Genomic DNA, 13,652 nt, shown 5'->3' with positions numbered 1-13,652 from the left:
TCTTTTTTTCCAAGGACAGCCCATCCTGACAACATGCCCAAAGTAAATGAGATGAGGTTGAACCATCCTTGCTGCTAGGGAGTGCTCTGACTGCACTTCCTCCAGGGCAGATTTGCTGTTCTTTTGGCAGTCCCTGGGATATCTGGTTCTCTTCTCAAACATCACAACTCAAAGGCATTGATTCTTCTTCCCTCTTCCTTATTCATTGTCCAACTGCTCAGCGTACTGCTCAGATTGAATAGTATGAAGAAAGGATACAGCCCTTGTACACATCCTCTCTGACTTTAAATGATGCAGCATTAATAAATCCTTGTTCAAGTTGGCACAACAGATTTTTGGTCTAGGTACAGGTTTTGCATGAGCACAATTCAGTGTTCTGGAATTGCCATTCAAGATTAGCCACAGTTTGTTATGATACTCACAGTCAAATGCCTTTGTGTAATAAATAAAACATTAATAGACATTCTTCTGGTGTTCTCTTCTTTCAGTAAGGGACCATTTAACATTAGCAATTATATCCCTGGTGCTATGGCCTCTTCTAAATCCCACTTGAACTTCTAGGGGTTACGTGTCCATGTATTCACTGTTCTAGCCATTTTTTGGATGATCTTCAGCAATATTTTCCTTGTATGTGATAGTAATAATAGTGTTGTATAATTTCTACATTCTGTTGGGTCACCTTTCTTGGGAATATGAATCTCTTCCATTCAGGCAGCCAGACAGCTTTCTTCCAAATTTCCTGACTGGTGAGCATCTCCAGGCCTACATCTGTTAATTGAAACATGTCAATCATTATCCTGTCAATTTCTGGGGACTTTGTTTGTTTTTGTTTTCCAATGCCTTCAGTGCAGCTTGAACTTCTTCATTCATTACCATTGGCTCTTGATCACATAGTGCTCCCTGAAATATTTCATTTTTGATATAGTGACTCTGTTTATTCCTTACCTCTTCTTTTGATGCTTACTGGATCATCTTAAGGCTTAAAGTTGGATCAACAGAGCAATTTCCTCCCTCTTTAGCTCCAGGTATCAGGTATGAACATTGTAGACTGAAGACACATTCAAGGTCATGGCTACAGAGAGAGGCTGATCACTTGTTTGGAAAATTTCAGAGTGTACACAGGGAAACAACTTTGGGAAGACTTCGGAACCATAGATCTGGCCCTGGGCTTCTAACTGGGGCATGTTGTTATGTGCCATTAAGTTGGAACCAATTCATAGCTGACCCTCCCTCTGGTGTCTAGGGCTCTTGATTACAAGGAGGTGATTTCTTGTCTCTTTCCTGTAGAGCAGCCACTGCAGTTGAACAACGTGCCTTTTGGTTGGTAGTGGGACTTCTTACTAGACCACCAGAGTTCCCCTAGATGAGGTATATACTATTTCAACAGATCATATTTTTGTTTCATTTGCATCCAAAGTCAAAGTCAACTATCTTAAAACACAAACAACAATAAAGCCATGGCAACAAAGAACTAACCATGTAGAGGGAACTTGGAAGGGAAAGAAGGGCAGCTCTGAACACAAGTGTTGTGACAACAGCAGTGACTGGAAAGAGTAAACAGACCTCTCAGGAAAACTTACATCCACAGTGCAGTTCATGAACTACAGGGAAGAGGCAGTTAGCACACCTGGTACACTGGCCATCCGAACGAGGCTGACCCAGTAACATGGACAGGTTGGGGAACCTTGTGGATACCACCATTTGTGATTCACTAAATAAAGACACGTCTCATTAGAAAAATCTGCTTTCAAGGACCTCTTCAAGTTTCTACAGAGCAGGGATGTCAGTTTCAACTCTCAAGTGTGCCCATCCCAAGACACCATCTTTTCAATTGCTTCCTGTGCATCTGACATGTGGGCAATGACTAATAGGGGGAGAAGAAGAACTGATGCCTCTGAATTGTGGTGTTGGTGAAGAGTATGAAATATCTCATGGACTATCAAAAGAACAAACAAATATTAAAAAGAAGTGTAACCAGAGTGCTCCAAAGAAGCAAGGAAAGCGAGATAAGAGACATTATGCTGGGGAAAGTAGATGATAAGTGAAAAAGAGGAAAAGGCCTCAATAAGATGGGTTGACACAGTAACCACCCCAATGGACTTGAGCAAGACACAGAGCATGAGCAAGGCACCTGATAGGGCATGGTTCAGACCGGGTGTTCAAAGGGTCCCTCATGGGTCACAGTCACCTTGATGGCACCCAATAACAACAAAGAAAATAAATTTTAACAAGTAGGTGAGGCTTCATCCGGTTCCTAACGCAGTGACCTCATTGAGACTTCTAAACTGTAAAGCTAATGCAGCAGACCCATGACAACAGCAATGACAATGATCTACGGTAATGACATGGTAACAGAAACACTGACTGCTCTTCAAGAAGAACATGCTGGTTCTAACATCTCGAAACACGGTAATCTGCTTCTCTCACTCCTCTCCTCTCATCTTTCTGAGCTGTTCCCTCCACATGAGTCATTTCAACGTGAATGTTAATTTATTTGACGTATGTCAGCATCACCCTGCAAAAAAGATGCTGGATTGTTTTACTGGTGCACACAGCACAAAGGGCATTGACAATGTATGTGTTTTGTCTGGGAGTTTACACTTACAGAACACAATCAAGTCCAGTATTTCACAGAACCCTTATATCAGCCCCTTAAGGAGTCTACGTGTCACCTACATTCCCACCAGCCCTTGTTTCTTTTGAGAATGTGCTCAGGCTAAACCCATTCTTCTGTCTTGAATCTAAAAACCTTTATGAGATTCTATTACATGCACTAATGATCCACGGTGGTACAACCGTTTAACTCTTGGCTACTAACTGAAATGTAAGCAGTTCAGACTCACCCAGCACCCCAGCAGTTCCATGGATAAAGATATGACAATCTGCTGCTGTGAAAACTACAACTTAGAAAGTCCTATCGTGTAGTTCTATTCAGTCATGGAGTCACTGTGAGTTGGAATCTACTCAATGACACAGCACAACAACAATACCAGGGACTGCATAGCAATGAAAGAGAGTTTTTCTTTTACTCATCAAGGAGAAAAGTGAATTGGGGGGGGGAGTGGGAAGGGGTAGGCAGGAAGAAAAGTCCAACAATGAATGACTGGAAACCCTTAGTCTCTGCAAACTTTCATTAAAATTTATAAAAAAAAATTAACAACCCCCCGCCAAAAAAAAAAAAAAACAAAAACACCAAAAACCAAAAAACCCCAACCCAAAACAACAATACCAGATGCGCCGCATAGGGACAACATGCAGGAAAATACCATTAAGAAAATGGAAAATTGGTAGTATGGAGATAATATAGTGGGATTACAGTGCAGCTTCTTAAAACTATGCCCCCAGAGCTTCCTAACACACAAAAATCTGCATACAAACAGAGATATCTGTGCTCACAGAATTTTAGTTTTCAGATTTTTTTCCCCATTAATTTTATCAGGAAAGTATGTAGTATGTTGTTGTTAGGCGCTGTGAAATTGGCTATGACTAATCGATGTGAACCCTGCCCTGTCCTGCGCTGTTCTCATGAGCTCTGCCACGCCAAGCCCACTGTGGCAGTCAGGAGTCCATCCACCTTATTTTAAAGTCTTCCTTTCTTTCCCCAGCCCTCGTTTGTACCCAGCATGATGTCTCTCTTCAAGGACTTGCTCCTCCTGATGTTACATCCAAAGGAAGTGAGGCCAAGTTTCACCATTGGTTGCCTCTAAGGAGAATTCTGGTTGTACTTCCTCTAAGACAATTTTGTAGTTCTTTTGGCAGTCCACAATATTTTAATCACTCTTCACCAACACCGCAATGAAAGGCCATTTGATTCTTCTTTGGTCTTCCTTATTTATTGTCCAACTTTCAGATGCATACAAAGCAATTGAAAATATTAAGCCTTGGGTCAGGGTCACTTTAGTCTTTAAACTGATGTTCTTGCTCTTTTAAAGAACTTTGGATAAATCCTTGACAGCAGATTTCTCCAATATAACGCATCTTGTCATTTCTTGACTGCTGGTACCAAGGGGTTAATTGTGGACCTGAGTAAAAATGAAATTGCTAACCACTTCAGTCTTTTTTCTATATATCATAATGCTGCCTATGGGTCCAATGGCAAAGATTTTTGCTTGCATAGATATGTGAGGCCACAGTTATTATGCACTGGTCATTTATAACAGATGCATATTTTAGACCTATTCCCCAGGAACAAAACTACACCAAACCAATCCCACTCACCCCTCCCTTCCTGCTCTGGTCAGCATCTCGAGAAATCTGGACAGCTTCTACCATCCTTCTTAGTCACATCGGGGAGCACTAGCTTCTGAGTTTTGGTGAAGCCATTTCCTTCTTTTGGCTCATTCAATCCCAGAGTGGTAGGCGATTCCAGCTCTTGCAAATCACTGGGTTGCTTCCTTAAATTGTTTGCTTTCACCCACACCTTTGTACCTTGTACTATTGCTTTCCATCGTGGCTTTGTCTGTATCCTCAGATTCACCAGTGTTGACTCTTCTTCCTGAAGTGAGCACGACTAATCCAGAAAATATTCCTGAGTGTATGTTTCAACCTACCTGCCTCACGCCCGTTCAGTTTGTTTCTTCTTGGCTCAAGACTACTCTATATAGGCTCTTAGATAGTGTCTAATTCAAGCAGAAAACTAGGTGTGAGTGTCCTAATAATTTTTTTTTTTTTTGGCATATAGAACTAATGATTCTTAATGGGAACAAAACATTAACAAGACTCAGAGTTGGAGGTTGGAGGTGGTTGGATAAGGCAAAGTTTCCGAGAAGGTTCTGGAAGGTGGTAGGGACAGGCTTGTTCAGACTAAAAGAGATGATGGGTCTTGACAGAGGCCCTGGTTCCTCTCAGATGGCCCCTGGTGTTCCATCCACCTGATCTGTTTTATGTCTTCTTTCATAACACAGGCCCTGCTTCACTCCCAGTTCACACGGTAGCTTGGCAAGATGCATGGATTAAGTGTTCTCTTATTCATTAGAGTTGTTGTGTTTGAGAGAGGATTCAGTCGCAGCCTTGAGGACTTGGCAAAGGGGTAGGAGAAGGCCTGGCTTTTCTGGAACTTCGAGACAAGTGCAGCCGGGGGAGAAGTGGCTGCCGGGCTGAGATGACAGCTCGTTGCCTATCCACAGGGGATGGTGCTGTGTGCCACTGGCACACCCCAAACATCTACCACTCCTGGAGGAGATGGGGTGAGGGACACGCAGCCTAGACGCCACAGCAGAGACTGGGGTTCCTCGGGTGTTAACCAGAGTGGATTCACAGTGAGGCCGACGCAAACTTGGCCAGGAAAATTAGCGATGGGCGTACCTCATAAAACATTTAAGTTCGGGCTCATTTCAATTAAGCGTCTTAGAGCCTCAGGTGTTTGTCCAGAGCTTACCTGAACCTGAACTCTTGGAACCGAGCTCGTCTGCTAGGGCCTGTAAGAACATGCGCCCCCTAAGAAGCTGGGCAGTGCAGGCAGCCCTCCCCAGGCTCAGCCCCTCCCTTGTCTCTTCTAGAGATCCCATCGGAGGGCTACGGAAAGGAGGTTTTAATCATTTCAAAAGTACGGCCAGTTAGCTTTAATATTAAGAAGATGCGCCCGAGTATCGTATCTGCTTTTGTCTAGGGGCTGATCTTAAAAACGAACCAAAAAACTCTTCTGTCCTGGGTGAAGATGTCACAGAACAAGGACTATCCATCTTTTCATTGGATTGACACTCAGTGAAGGACAGTGAAAGTCATTCTTCTCTTTCCTATTCTGGGCTGAAAAGCATGGATTGATCTGAGTGAGAACTGGCATTCAAGACAAATGGGTTTGCCTTCCCATTTCCTATATCCATTGAGCGATTTTATCTAATATAGCTAATATATTTAATAACAATGATAATGGCAGTAATTCCTGACATTAACGAAACTCATACTCTGTGCTAGGCACTGAGCTAAGCATTTTAAAAATCATCAGCTTCTTTTGTCCTCCCAGCTATGCTATGAGCTATGAGGGTCTACACTACAGAGAGATGAGATTTGGGCTCTGAGAAGCTGCAATACTGGTCCCCATTTACCCAGTTATTTAATAGCAGGGACTGAACGTGGGCCTCTGGTTCTAGAGCCCACACGTCTGAGCACTTCGCTGGAAGAGCCTCCACTGAAGTACTCCGCATAAGAAAGAACAGAACTATCATCTAAATAAATGAATCTGGTCCTGTTAATAAGATAATGGGCGTGACATGCTCAGAGAACTGCAAAGGCTCCCATAAAGGTTAAGGATTAATTATTACAGAGAGATTCCTGTGTGGGAGGAATGGCAGGGAAAGGAAAAGGGGGAAAGATACTGATCATGGAATTAGAAGAATCACATTGCAGAAATGTATCACCGTAGTGATTGTGAGTTTATAAAGCTGAAGTGTGAAAGGGCCAGAAGGGGAAAGGGAGAAATAGGGAAAAGAATTAATTGGTGGGGAGGCGTGAAAATAGAGACAGATATTTTCTTCCTTTGATTTAGAGTTCCATTCGATTTGTGCCAATTAAAACGGCAAAGTGACATCACTCCCAGGACCCAGGCTTCAGGACAAATTGTTGGTTAGTTAGCACTCAAAGGCACAATGAAGATACTCAGCCCTTGTCACTGAGAACCACTCGGAGGGAGGATTCTATGTCACTTGGATCCATAATCAACACTCAGGACATCAGCAATGAAGAGATCCAATGGCATATTACACTGGAAAAATAGCCAGCAGATCTCTTTAAAGTGCTGCTGAGTAGCTAACAGCTCTCCTGCTAACCAAAAGCTTGGTGGTTCAAAACCATCAGTTGTTCAGTAGGAAAAAGACAAAAATGCCTGCTCCTGGAAACCCTGTAGGGGAATTCTGTCTAGAGACTCACTATGAGCTTGAATAGAATCAATAGCAATTATTAAAATATACTCTAGTTTATGTGCATATTGTTAAGTGTGTGCATATCAATAAGTGTGTGCATACAATATACACATATATATGCATATACTCTGGGCACGTTGCTAGGAGAGGCTATTCCTTGGAAAGTGACCTCATGCTTGGAAAGGAAGAGGGTCAGCAAAAGAGAAAACTAGTGAGATGGACTGACAGAGAATACAGCAATGGACTCCGGTGTGTCAGAGATGATGAGGATGACACAGGATAGGACAGGGTTCAGGTTCAGATCTATGAGTCATACTTGACAGCACCCCACAACAATAGCAGCATGTACGGATGTGGAAGGTTCATCTCACTAGCCTTCAATATGATTGCACCTCAAGGTCAAGAAAGCAAAGGTTCTTACCACTGGACTTATAGGCAACACAATGATGGATGGATTCAAGTCTGGAACTGTAATGATGTCAGTTTGAGAACTAAGGTGCGCCTAATTCTGCCTATGATCTTTCCAATCACTTGTTACGCATCTTGGAGCTGAATAATGAATAAGGTTGACAGAAGAAGAATAAGAAGAATTTATGTCTTTGAGCTGTGGTGTTGGGGAAGAGTGCTGAACATCCCATGGACAGCCAAAAAAACAAACAAATGTGTCTTGGAAAGGGTGCAGCTAGAGTGCTCTTTGGAGGCAAAGATGAGGCTTTGTCTCACATAGTTTGGATATGTTGCTAGGAGGGGCTATTCCTTGGAGACATGATGCTTAGAAAAGTAAAGGGTCGGCGAAGGAGAGGATGATCCCCTACCAGGTGGACTGACATGGTGACTGCTGCAATGGGCTCTAAGGTGCCAGGAAGTACGAGGATGGCACAGGCTAGGACAGGGTTCAGATCTGTTGCGCAGACGGTCACTATGGGTCGTACTTGACTCGATGGCATGTAACAACAACAATGGATGTAGAAATTTACAGTAATATACTAAGGTACTCTATTATGTAGTTCATGATAATATATGGACTAATTTATTTATACTAATTTTATATATGCATATATACACACAATAGTATCAATACATGCATACATTAGTATAAACTAGATATAATAAGGGAGCTCTGGTGGCCTAGTGGCAAAAAGTTGCACTGTAATCCTGAAGGTACATAGTTCGAGGCCACCAGCAGCTCCACGGGAGAAGGATGGGAGTCTCCTCCCATACGTTTAACTGCCTCTGAAAACCCTCTGGAGGGTCAGCTATGTGTCAGTTCCAACCCTGCGGTAACCAACAACAACATAAACAATATGGACTGCTCAGGGCACAGTGAGCCGTGCTGCTACGTGAAAGGCCATGCTTCTCAGCCAGTTTGAATCCTCCGGGCCCTCCTCAGAGTAAAGATGGACAGTCCCCTCCCATTAAGGTTTGCATTCTCAGAAACCGGGTGCTGGGACATGATGAGTTGCGATCACCTCGACATCAGTGAGTTTAAATACAATGTAGTAACTTAGCGTTATTATAAATTCATATATACATAAACAGCATACACATACAACCCAACAGACTACCTCACCTTTCTCCTCTGGGGCGGCTAGTAGGCTTGAACTATGCACCTTGTGGTTAGCAGCCGAACACTTAAACACTGCTCCATCAGGGATTCTCAATATGTATGTAAACTCACTACCACGGAGTTGAGTCCAGCTCACAGTTATCTTCCGTCGGGTTTCTGAGGCTTTGCGTTCTAAAGGGAGGAAACAGGCCATCCTCCCGGGGAGCAGCAGCTAAGGGGTTGGAACCACCAACCTTTCAGACGCCAATTTAACATTGAACCCGCCCTAAAACCACGGCTATTTTTCTATTTACCTACCCATCTACCTACCTTTCACATATATTAATGTATAACAAGGTGCTGGTTCTTTTGAAAGCATTGAATACTAGTGCAGAGAATTTAAACAATCACTCAGAATCCCACCATAAAAAGATCATTCACTTCTTTTCAGATTTTCACCTATACTGAACCAGGATCCTTTGCTGCCCACTTTTCTAATAGAATTCCTTCCTTCCTTCCTTCCTTCCTCCCTCCCTTCCTCCCTTCCTCCCTTCCTTCCTTCCTTCGAACATGCCATAATCATTTTCCCATGTCATTAACTTCCCTTGAAACCATGATTTTGTATTTGAAGGTCTGCTAAGTGCCATTGCAGGAATGTATTACAATTGATTTAACCATCTCCTCCGTGGGTGGGACATTTAGACCATTCTCCATTTTTCATCTGTGTACACACCTGGTTCCAATGCTCATCTAGAAATCGTCATGTGCATATCTAGATATTTTCTCAGAAGAATTTGTTACTGGAGGGGTCTGTTTTACTAAGATCTTGATGGAGGCTGCCAAAATGCCCTCTAGAAGCAAGGTGGGCACTCGAACATGTCCCCATGTCTAGGTGTAGCAAATGCTTTGCTGCATTCCCTAAAGCGTTCCGATCTGGAAATGTCATTAAAGTTGTCTTGGTCTCCAGAGTCCCGTGCTTCCAAATGTGAGTCTATGTAGGTGCCATGTGCTCAACGCTACACTAAAACTGACCCTCTGTAAACAACACACCGGGGGGGTAGAAGGGCTACCCTCACATGGGTACTTTGCATGGGTACTCCCCAGAGGTGACCTTCCCCCCTTCCCCCACCTGTGCTGCAGAGTCCCCATCTGCTCAGACCCCCAGGGCCCACCTCCAGGAAGCTGTAATCACAGCACTAACCTGTGCTCACATTTCCCATTACTGAGCAGCTATCCCCGTGCGGCCGTGCAGCCCCAGCTACTTCCTAATGGCCTGGCTCCCAACTTCTAATGGCCCCAGCCTCGTGCCTCCCAAGAGCCAGCTCTTTTCGCCAGTGTTTTAAGAATCCTGGTCCAGACGAAATTCTCCCCGTGATGTCCATCTGGCCAAATTGAAGGTGACGCAGGCAATGAGACAGGGAGACGGGTGTGTCTGCATCGATAGGACAGTGGGACCTCCTAAGGCTATCCATCTTCTGTCTCCTCCTGTGACATCCCACTGCACCGACCCCTGTCTGCGATTCGGGGATGAGTGACGACGTCCCTAATTGCTAGTGCCATGCCACCGAGACGGAGTGGAGGTTGGGACGCCAGAGTGCAGCCCTCTCTCAAGACCTTCGTAGGAGCTTTCTGGGGTCCCTGTTTCTTTCCTTGAAGATAAAACGAGTTCAAGGGTTTGCACAAGGGAGGCTCCGCAGGCTGCAAGAATGTCAGCAAGGGCAAATCTTTCTGGATGCAGCTCCATCCAGGGCTTGGGTTTTCAGGGCTGGGCCTCAGCGACAAGGTCCTTGTCCACTCTGGGTTTCAACCACAGCTCCCTTAAAATGGATAAAGGGGCTGGGCTGATGGAAAGAATGGCCCTCAGAGGGGACAGCAAGGCACGCTTCAGCACGGAAAGTGATGATTGTTCTATGAAAGGAAAACATTCTAAACCCTTAACTCTGCCAGCTTTTCTCTTGGTTGTTTTTTGTTTGTTTTGTTTTGTTTTGTTTTCTGTCAGTTCCTACAAAGCCACCTGGGGACCTGGTTTTCCGTTTTTCACTTCTGTGATGATGGGAAGGAATCATTCACGTACTTCTTCAGCCAACTGCTAAAGACGTGCGTTCTATGCTAGGTCCCTGTTTTTGAGAAGAGAGGAAGAGAGATGGCTAGGTAAGTAGGGGCAAGAAAAATAAGGTTTTTTTTTTAAAAAAAGGAGCTGTCATTTACAAAAGCAAGACGTTGTCTCCGAACTTGGGTTTAACTGTTAACTAGTAATTAAATAATTAAAACAAAGCAGAGTCTCCTCGCCAAATCCCTTAAGGATTTCCAAGAAGCAGACTGGGGCCTTTTTGAATGACAACAAGAGACAAGAAGAAGATACTACCCTGGGGTTGGTGGGTCAACCTGGCTGCTTTGAAATCTTCTAGAAAGTTTACCTTGACTCAGGTTTGAGGAAGAATTAATTTAGTGGCTCAAGAAATTTGAAGAGGTTCCCATTTAGTTCAAAGCACCCTGCTGGGCTTCACGGGTTTTTTAGAGGTGCATGGAGAAGAGAGAGTTCCTCTCCTGAAAGGAGGGACTCTGAGGGAGCAAAGGCAAACCATCAGCTGGCCAGCAAGGACTGTAATCTCAGGGCCTGGCCAGTGCTTGAAGATAGTGATGGGAAAAGGCAATGAAAGGTGAGCAACTGACAGAGGGCAAAGTTCATGTCTCTGTTCCTCCTTCAGTTCTCAAGTGCTAGAAGGACTCCGGAAGCCCACATCCAACCCTGCATCTTCACCGAGATGTGCTATTTCTATTATATGTCCTTTAAACACTGGCCCCTTCCTTCCAATAGACTGAAAACGTCAGAAAAGCTGTGGCAAGAATGTACTGTGCACCTCCCTGTCTGCACCCCTGGTTTGTGTATGTTGTTGTTGTATACCCTGAGTCAAAACTGGCCTATAGCTGACCCTCCAGGGGGGGTTTCAGGGTCAGTAAACCACACGGGAGGACACAGTCCATCTCTGTCCTGTGGAGCAGTGGGTGGGTTTGGACCACATCCCTGTGTGTTGGCAGCACAGCTTCTAACCACTAAGCCACCAGAGGTCCCTGGTTTGCATAGAGAGTACACACATATATATATTGAAATGATGGATGAATTAAAGGCTGGCGAATAAGGAGATAAATGGACAGATATATGGATAGAGTTGTCATCTGATCAAGTTGCTGAGATGGTCACTCAGGATTTGTGCAAGAAATGTGGTGGCCATTAGCAATGGACTTGACTGGACAAGCAACGTAAGTCACAATACAGGAGGTGACTCTGTATAAGATCATCTGCTCTGAAAATGGCGTGGTCCTTCACCACAAATCCGCACACGAGACCTCACAGAAAGTATTCACTGCTCTTACATCTAGAAGGGTTTCCAGTGGGAAGCCAGTGAATAGAACGGTCAAGTCAATGATTTAATTGCACAACTCAGGCTCCTAAGAATGGAAGTGGGATTAGGGGGGTAAATGGGATTTGGGACTAGTTTTAGAAGGTATCTTGGACTCTTCCATCATGAGCATTCTGAAGGTCATCTAGGTCCTTCTTTTATTATGTTGGTGCCTCACCAAGTGAATAGCCTTTGCCACTAGAAAACTTGATTCTATTTATTCCCACTGACTTGGTTAAGACATTGAATGCATATCTTTCCTTACGAGGTAAAACTTTCTTTTTGGGCCAAAGGGAAGCCTTGAGGCTGGAAGCGTTTTTTGAGCAACTGAAGATCTGAACATCAAACTGCCTTCATTTAAAAAGCAGAGAATTCCCTATTAGAAAAGAGATTCAAGTTGAGTTTGGACATGTCAGGGGTGCTACAGATCAAACAGTGGACAAGAATGGAGAGGTTCGCTCTGAAGTGCTGTCCAAACATGACATTCTGTGAGCCTGTGAGGTAAAACAAGCATCCTGTGAGCTGTCAAAACCACCAAAAACTTTGACCTGCGATGCATCTGGAAGACACCCTTGGAGTCAGGATTCATGGGTCTTCTGAGCCGTAGTTTTCTCACATGCACAGATCTACTCACCTACTCCCAGAGGGTGATTCTAACTCTAAGTGGTGTCGCAGGACAGACCAGAACTACATTTCTGGTACATTTCTAGGTATGTGAATCTTTAAGAAAACAAATTGTCTCATCTCTCTCCTGTGGAGCAGCTAGTGGATTTGAACTTCCAGCTTGGCAGTTAGAATCCCAACACTTACTCCAGTGATCCACTAGGGTGCCCTTATCATAAACAAGGGGTTGAAAGCTCCTATCTTACAGGTTTACTGTAGAACTTCCTTGGAGTAATACTTAGGGAGATACCAGGCTCCCTGTCAGCACCTAATAAAACTAGGTTGCATTTTAATTTGAACTCTCTCAGTTCAAGGGCACTGCAAGTTTAACGTGTCTTAATAATATAAGCTGCCCTAAGCCAATGCAGAAATCGGGAAGACTCCAATGCTCCCACTCCTTGATTATGGAAGCAGTGAAAAATGTGTTGATTTTATCCCTTTGGTGAACTGTCCACCCACCTAGCAAGCTGAGGCCCTAACACAAGGTCATGGTTTCTGATCATAGGGGGAAAACCAAGGCTCCTAGAGAAGCTGAATTTTACTGCTTTACTAAATAAGGAATCTCCCACGCACGGAAAAGGGATTGGCTGAAGCAGGCTGTGTTCATTGTTCTCAGTGGACACAGGGCTGCCAGACTCAGCAAAGGACCTCTGCCCAGGCTGGTTCCACCTCCCATCCACTCTGATCTTCAACCTCTTCTCTGTCCATCCACCCATGAGAGCTCAGTTTGAATGTTGCTTCTTCCACGAAGCCTGCATTGATACATACAAAGTGCTTCAAGTCCTTTTATTTCTATCTTTAAACCATAGCTTCTTTGGAGCATAATTTGGAATGAGGCAGGTTGAGCAGGAGAGTTTCTCGTAGTGGCTCCAAGTGTGAGGGTGTGGGCTATGTCTCTGTCAAGTCCACATGTTCAAGTGCCTAAAATCAGCAAAAACTACTCCTTCATGGGGTTCTGATCCATAGTCATTCTCCACCAGGTTTCCAGGCCTTTAAATCTTAATGGGAGGAAAATTACCTAACTGAATCCCATAGAGCTGCTGGTGGATTTGAACTGCCGACCTCTGGGTTAATAGCACAAGCTAAGCACAACTCCATCAGAGCTATTTTCACTCCATGAATACTTAATGAAGAGAGAAAAGACACTAGGAAAGAAAGAAAGAGAGAGAGAGAGAGAGAGAGAGA

Source organism: Elephantulus edwardii, unplaced genomic scaffold (assembly GCF_000299155.1).
Source record: "Elephantulus edwardii isolate Elephantulus edwardi_28Jun2011 unplaced genomic scaffold, EleEdw1.0 scaffold00072, whole genome shotgun sequence".
Taxonomy (NCBI): domain Eukaryota; kingdom Metazoa; phylum Chordata; class Mammalia; order Macroscelidea; family Macroscelididae; genus Elephantulus; species Elephantulus edwardii.
This window is presented reverse-complemented; position numbering follows the sequence as displayed.